The sequence below is a fragment of the Beta vulgaris genome, chromosome 7, assembly GCF_026745355.1.
Source record: "Beta vulgaris subsp. vulgaris cultivar EL10 chromosome 7, EL10.2, whole genome shotgun sequence".
NCBI classification, from domain to species: domain Eukaryota; kingdom Viridiplantae; phylum Streptophyta; class Magnoliopsida; order Caryophyllales; family Amaranthaceae; genus Beta; species Beta vulgaris.
In genome coordinates this window covers 19,885,567-19,893,588 of record NC_079208.1, presented here as the reverse complement: position 1 = coordinate 19,893,588, position 8,022 = coordinate 19,885,567, and the positions used below count along the sequence as shown (strand labels likewise).

Sequence of the window (8,022 nt, the reverse complement as noted above, 5' to 3'; positions counted from 1 at the left end):
CAATACTCCAAAGTCCAAACTAGACACATCCTCAATATTATGTGCCAAATAAAAATAGTGACATTATAAACATAACCAGAAAAATGACAACAGATACATCAATACAGAAAACCATAACCTTTCGTCCAGATTGCCAAGAGCAACCCATAATTTCATAATCCACAACTTTCATAGCAAGCTTAGGATCCAAGGAAAATAATAGATACCAAAAGATACATGCTAAGCCAATAAATAGAAAAATATATTTAATCATACGAAATTGTACTACACCTTCTAAAACATTATAGGATATACTAATTAGATTCACTTCAATTTACTAGATGCTAAATCGCAAGCATGAAAGAAAGACATCAAACAACTTGATAGAGTGAGCATAAAGCACATTGCATTACATTAGAAGTTCTAATTCATATTCATTCAAAAATTAAACGTATAAGATTGCGGTAAAACTAAAATTAAAGCAAAAATTCTCACAATTTGGAAATCATAATTTCAATTCAAAATCTCAACAATTAGAGAACAAAAACAGACCTATAAATCGTTTAATCCTTCTTCTTCAGGCTATCTCTGATCTGATGCAACGCGAAGAAAATACTTTTGATCTCGCTATAATTAAGCCGAAGTTCTGCAAACCAAAAAAATTGGTAAGAGTACAATAAATCAACCAGCAAATTTGAAACAGAAAAATCTAAAGAATGATGATGAAAAAGAGAGAAATAGAAAGAAAGTAGAAGACCTAGAATTTCGTACCAATAATGAGAAATAAACAATGTAAGTAATTCAATAAAACATTGACAAATTCATAACAATAATTCAAGGTAAAGAACTATTTTGCTTGACAATAAGAGGGGTTGATTCGTGACTTAGGGTAAAATAACAAAAGATACCAACCTTGCCGCCGAAATCGCCGCTAGCCTCACCGCTCATCTCTGGCAGCCACCCACATCACCACCTGCGTAATTTCAAAAGGTTATGGCAGAGCATAAGAGGGTAACAACTGACCATCAACCAAAATTTCGATCATAATTGAAGAATTCATCAAAGAGAAATCACCTGAGATTGTCGAGATGATGAGAAACGTGAGTAAGGTGGTTAAGAATGTCGAGAAACCTGAGAAATGTGAGATATGTCAATTTGATTCATGGAATAATTAATTGGCCATCATAATTGAAGTCGTTACCTGAGAGACGTCCAATATCTCGTTGAAAATCACCAAAAATGATCGGGAAAAACTAAAGATGATGCCACCACTGAACCACCGTGAATCGAAGAGAGTGTGAGTTGAGAGTTATGAGCAGTTGAAGTCTTGGGTGTGAGGGGAGGGAATTTGTTTTTGTGGGAAAATTTTGGAGCGACTTTTATTTTTTCGCGATTTTCTATTTTTGTTTGGGCAACGGATATTTAATTTGAACTGGCCCATCACTAAATAAGGGCAACGTAATATGTAATTTGTCACCTTAGTAAGGTAATGGGCAACGCAAATTTAGTTTGTCGCCCTAATATGTATTTTGGCAACAAAAAACATTTTTGTCGCACAATAGTGTTCACTAGGCAACAAATTCAACTCGTCGCTCTTGTTGTCAACTATGGGCCACGACATTCAGTTTTGTTGCCCTTGAGTTTCAAATTCGTCGCCCAAGACCTATTTTCTTGTAGTGAGGTGTTGCATTAGTACTACCCGTTGCAACAAAGCTTTACTTTAGCGTGTCGTTGCAATACGGTGTTGCATCATAGCAGACCGTTGCATTAGTTCGTTGCATTTGCTTTAAAATGTAGTAGTCTTTATGCCAACCGTTTTGTGTTTCTTTAAGGGTCATTCCTTTGGTTTATCTGATTTAGGAACTTATTCCTCCAGGATCACTTTCACTTGTTCCTCCTCTATTGCCTTAGGAAATTTTCTTTTTTGTGAGGAACTAGAGGCTATCCTCTGTAACAACCCTGAATTTCCAATACTTCTAAAATCAACTTAGTATAAATAAATTCGGAAATCCAAAGGTGCTACGCCGCGATAATTATTAATAATAACTGCAAGGCTAATGGTTCTGACTAAAACAATAACCAATAAGTTATAACTAATTATTACAGACCAACTAAATAGAATGTAAAATAATTATTACAAACCAGAACATAAATCTTATAAATAAATAACAGCGGAAGTCTTTTTAAAGTCCTATTAAATCAAAAGGGATCCAACGCACTCTTTAACCCAACTGGAGCTAACTATCTTCAAGTCCCTGCACATTAAACACTGTAATATCAGCCAAAGGCTGAGCAAGATTTAATACTGAAATAAAACAAAATTATTCAATGTGCAGGTAAGATATATAGGAATATCTTACAAATTCATTTAAAAGGAGTACATATTATATATATAAAATTAACTTTCTAATAACCTCAAATACGATCTTTCTTTCTTTCTGAAGTATTCTGTAAAACTTTCAAATATAACCTTTCGTAATCTGTGAGTAGGAAGTATATAAAAATCCAATGAGCTAGCTAGGCTCACTAGACAAGGTAAACACCAAAGTCCCTAGTATGCATACCCCTAACTTGATAACGTACCAAGAAGGAAGACAAATGGCAAGAGTATTGATCAACATACTCCCGACTACTAAAATATATTGTTGAGACACTGTTAACTCAACATACTTCCAAACTAGGAGAATACCGCTTACCGGCAACCCCACAATAAAACTCTATAAACCCTCGTAAGGGTGAGGAACTTCCTCCTTTCAAAATCTCAACTTGGTAGAATTGAGGAACTTCCTCCTTTTAATATAAGTCTCATAAATAATCTCATAAACTCTTTCAATATAAATATTGAGAATAATATAAATCTCAACGCATAAACTTCATAAAATAATCTCGTTTTAAAAAAATAAATTTCCAAACATTATAAAATAGTTTCTCAACTCATCTGTACAAGCACAGTAAGAAATCTTACCCTATCAGCAACCACAACTAACAAAACTCAATCTCAAGTCAGAAAGGTTCCTCTACGAACCCGCAATCTACAATATAATAACATAGTATAAGTCAGTTGACTATACTTCACATAATCCACCTATAAACGACATTACTTAGTTAAAGAGCTTTAACCATTCCCAAAAACAATAATGTTACTACTAGCACGGTAAACTTGCATAACTAATCTACAAATGAAGACTCGACACTTATTTATTTTGAGAATTGAAATGAATGATTCTAAAAAAAATCATAACTAAAACTATATAAACTCATGACAGTCCATACCTAACTTCTTGTTGGTTCAACTATAGACAACATATATTGACAACCTTATATATGGAAATAATAAAACTACATCCATACTTGAATGTAACTAAAATATTCGTCGACTAGCTACCTACACCAAATCAACTTAGCTAATGCCACTTCTAATATTGCATTACAGCATGATCACATTCATTAATTGAAATAATTGCATATCCTCCATAAGGTGAAGTTGTCACCAGATCACAATACCAACACAACACAACAATCCATATAACATATTACCGCCACCACCATAACACCAAAACAGCTAAACAACAAGAACTTGCACAAGGCATAACTCCTAGTATACAACTCCAAATCACACAATTCTTGAGCCTAAATTCATTAACTCGTCAAGCTCTACGACTTTCATGAAGTAACCAAGGTCTAAAAAACGACAGAATCATTGAGAAAAAAGCCAAAACAGTAGCTGCATGCAAAACAGAACAAACAATCCACATATAACAATAATTTTAGAGTAAGCTGTAGAGACAATAATTTCACAAATCCAACTCAAAAATACATCAACTAAGTCGAATTAAACATGAAACACAAACCAATTATACCAATTTCGCATAGTAGGAATTTCCCCCAATTCGATTTTGTTATGAACCCTAATTAAACCCCAAATTCTGAAAATAAATCACCAAATATGAAAATAAAACTTAAGATTATAACTTACTTGATTAGGGGAAGTAATAAGGATGAAACTACACTATAAAAGACCCGAAAATTGCTCCTTGCTCCGATTTTCGTCCCGGAATCCGCAAGCCCAAGAACTAATTCTTCTCTGTCAAACTAACGAACCAAAGATGAAGATGGAGATGATGGATCGGGGTTGATGTAGTGATGGTTGGTAAATTATTTGTTTTTGAAGGTTTAATGGTTGATGGGAGAAATTGAATAAGATGAAGAAAGATGGTGTCGTGGGTTTTAGATGCCAAACTACTGCACTACTCTTCTTTCCTTTGTGTTTTTTTTTTCTACTTGCTCTCTTCTTATAATACTATATGATAGGTATTGGGTACTTAACTTACCCTTGTAAATTTAGGAAATTTGTTTTTGACCACATCAATAATAAAGTCAAAGCTAGTAAAAATTTATATTGTTAATAAAAGAAATTTGAAATAATTTTCATTAAATAAATTAATACAGATAATTATTGAACGGGTATAAAAATACGGGGTGTTACAATCTACCCCCCTTAAAATAAGTTTTGTCCCGAAACTTAAAGTATTACTCAAATGATTAAACTTATACTCTTGTTTCTGAAACAGCTCACGAACTTTATCATAGGAATCATCGTAATATAACAAGTAGGGAGTGGAACACATTGAAGCTTTATCATAAAACTTTCAATCACACATGCACAAACTTTATCATATAACTTTCAATCACACATCTATAAAATTATTATGAATTCTACCCCCCTTAAAAGGGAGTTACGTCCTCGTAACTAAAAATTTACCTAGGTGAAGAGATGGGGATACTTAAGACGCATCGCATCCTCAGCTTCCCAAGTAGACTCCTCCGAGTTGTGGTTTGACCACAACACCTTCACGATTTTTGTTTCACCTTTGCGAGTCTTTCGAACTTTGTGATCTAGAATTTGAACCGGAAACTCCTCATAAGTCATGTTATCATCTAACTGGAGAGTCTCTAGCTGTAGCACATACGAAGGGTCACTAATGTATCGCCGCAACTGAGAAACATGGAACACGTTATGCGCACGATCAACGCCTGGCGGCAATGCCAATCTATAAGCCACCTCTCCTATTCTCTCCAGAATCTCATACGGACCAATGAACTTAGGGCTCAACTTGCCCCTTCTTCCCAAATCTCATAACCCCTTTCATAGGAGAGACTCTAAGCAACACCTTATCTCCCACCTGAAACTCCTCATGGCGACGATGCTTATCACCATAGCTCTTTTGTCTATCTTGTGCCGCCTTCATTTTCTGCTGGATGAGCTTGACCTGCTCAACAGTCTCCTGAATCATCTCTGGACCAATCACATCTGACTCACCAATATCACTCCAACACAAAGGAGTACGACAACGCCTACCATACAAAGCTTCAAATGGTGCCATTTGAATGGTAGAATGATAACTGTTATTATATGAGAACTCAATCAAATCAAGCTTATCCTCCCAAGATCCCTGAAACTCTAAGGCACAACCCTCAACATATCTTCCAATGTTTGAATAGTGCGCTCCGTCTGACCATCTGTAGGAGGATGAAAAGCTGTGCTCATCTTCAACTTAGTCCCCAAAGCTTCTTGAAGCTTCTGCCAAAAGTTAGACAAGAATCTGCAATCTCTGTCCGAAACAATATCACTCGGAACACCATGAAGTCTGATCACGTGCTCTCTAAGCATAGCAATCGTTCATGCTTCCAAGTATCTTTCATGGGAACGAAATGAGCAGACTTGGTAAGACGATCCACAATAACCCAAATCATATTATTCCCCTTTGGTGTCCTCGGAAGTCCACAAACAAATCCATTGAGATCGAGTCCCATTTCCATGTAGGAACCTCTAAAGGTAATCATCCCCTGAGGCCTCTTGTGCTCACTCTTGACCTTCTGACAAGTCAAGCATCTCGAGACATACTTAGCAACATCCGTCTTCATATGAGGCCACCAAAAAGTCTGCTTAAGATCCTTGTATATCTTATCCCCTCCAGGATGAACTGAATATTGCACTGAATGAGCTTCTTCAAAGATCTTTTCCTTCAACTCAGGAACATTAGGAACACACCATCTCCCCTTGAATCTAACGCTACCATCCTCAGCCACTGTAAAATTGACAGGCTCATTAGCTTGCTTGTCCCTTAAAAATTGATCATGTGCTTGTGCTTTCTTGATCTCATCATATAAAGTGGACTGAATCATAAGAGAGTTAAGCTGAGCTCCCAATTGCACTATCTCCACATCAAGATTATGGAACTCCTCTCGAAGACGATTCCTAGAACGCATGGTCTGCAAACAGTGAGAGGATTTCCTACTAAGTGCATCTGCAACAACATTAGCCTTACCCTCATGGTATTGAATCTCCATATCATAATCCTTGATCAGCTCTAACCATCTCCTCTCCTCATGTTCAGCTCTCTCTGAGTGAAGATGTATTTCAGACTCTTGTGGTCTGAAAATATCTTGAATGATGGCCAAAGATAATGACGCCAGATCTTAAGCGCAAAAACAACAGCTAGCAATTCTAGATCATGCGTCGGATAATTCAACTCATGGTTCTTCAGTTGCCTAGAAGCGTAAGCAACAACCTTTTTATCCTGCATAAGCACACAACCAAGACCATTCTTCGAAGCATCTGTGAACACTTCGTACTCAAGGTTACCATCAGGTAAAGTCAACACAGGAGCTGTGGTGAGACGCTCATCAAAATCTGGAATGCCTTCTCACAATCATCATCCCAACGATACCTAGTATCCTTCCTCATCAATGCAGTCAATGGCCGAGCTATTTTCGAGAAGTCCTTCACAAACCTCCTATAATAACCTGCCAAGCCAAGGAAACTGCGAATCTCAGTCACACTCTTTGGAGTAGGCCATTCTGAAACAGCTTGGATCTTTGATGGATCAACTGAGACACCCTCCCTAGAAATGATATGACCAAGAAAAGCAACTTTCTCCAGCCAGAATTCGCACTTGGAGAACTTAGCATACAACTTATTCTCCCTCAAGACCTGCAGAACAGTGCGAAGATGCTCTTCATGCTCACTAGCATCCTTTGAGTAAATCAGTATATCATCTATGAACACCACCACAAACTTATCCAGGTACGGCCTAAAGACTCGATTCATCAAGTCCATGAACACTGCTGGAGCATTAGTCAACCCAAAGGGCATAACAGTAAACTCATAGTGCCCATAGCGAGTTCTGAAAGCGTCTTAGGAATATCATTCTCTGCAATACGAAGTTGATGGTATCCAGATCTCAGATCAATCTTCGAGAAAACTCCAGCTCCCACCAACTGATAAACAAATCATCTATTCTTGGCAAGGGGTACTTGTTTTTCACGTAACATTGTTGAGTCTCTATAATCAATACACAAACGAAGACTTCCATCTTTCTTCTTCACAAACAAAACAGGTGCACCCCATGGAGATACTAGGCCGAATGTAGCCCTTATCAAGCAACTCTTCTAATTGAGCCTTAAGTTCTTTCATTTCAGCAGGCGCCATTCTATAAGGAGGCTTAGAAATAGGTCCAGTTCCAGGCATCAAGTCAACACTGAACTCAACATCACGTCTCGGAGGCATGCCAGGAATATCATCAGGAAAAACATCTACAAACTCACTAGCAATACAAACATCCTCAACACGTGGCTCTTCCTTACTAGTGTCGTGAACATGGCAAAGTACATAGGACAACCCTTCCTAAATAGGATTTTAGAGTCAAGCAGAAATGATTTTTAAAGAAGACCCTCTATAAAACTCATGGACTCCACTAGGACCAACTACGAACACCTTTTGTTTCTCAAAATCTATCTTAGCTTTATGCTTACTAAGCCAATCCATCCCTAGAATTACATCAAAATCATGCAAAGGAAAAGCTATCAAATCACTCTAGGGTGGTACTACCACACATAATAGGGACATCTGGATACAATATTACATATTACAAGTTATGATCACACCAGAAGGAATAGAGATGTCTACATCACAATCTAGAGTCTCTAACCCTAACTTTTTCAAAGAGGTTCAGACACAAAAGAATGAGAAGCACCAGAATC

General features: G+C 37.1%; 1 long non-coding RNA gene across 1 annotated transcript; it reads right to left on the bottom strand.

The window, feature by feature from the left end:
* Positions 1-1,991: 1,991 nt before the first annotated feature.
* Positions 1,992-4,006, bottom strand: LOC125499336 (uncharacterized). Its single transcript, XR_007276133.2, has 3 exons — positions 3,956-4,006; positions 2,945-3,011; positions 1,992-2,234 (listed from the first exon to the last, which is right to left on the bottom strand). It is a non-coding gene; the product is annotated as an uncharacterized LOC125499336 (long non-coding RNA).
* Between the last annotated feature and the right edge of the window lie 4,016 nt (positions 4,007-8,022).